The following is a 290-nucleotide window of genomic DNA, read 5'->3' on the forward strand; positions in this document are numbered from 1 at the left end:
CTTTTTATAGAAACTAACTAAAACTAACTAAAACTAAATGGTTATTACAAGGACCTTAATATAAAGCTTTACCAAGAGTTACATATCCACTCTGACAAAGTTCAAAATTGGTACTGGGATTCAAACTGGCAACCTGCTGGTCAAAACCCTGCTTCTCTAACATTTTTACTGCCACCACCCTGTTTTATCAATCCTTAGCAGGATCCAGCAGAAGAGAGCAGACTCCCCTGTACCCAGCTGTGTGTCCATGAAGAGTGACCAGTCTATAGATTATCCTATTGAGTTCAAAG

Source organism: Centroberyx affinis, unplaced genomic scaffold (genome assembly GCF_046629955.1).
Source record: "Centroberyx affinis isolate AG114_WGS23_722 - 3 ecotype Tasmania unplaced genomic scaffold, CSIRO-AGI_Caff_v1 ptg003111l_1, whole genome shotgun sequence".
NCBI classification, from domain to species: Eukaryota; Metazoa; Chordata; class Actinopteri; order Beryciformes; family Berycidae; genus Centroberyx; species Centroberyx affinis.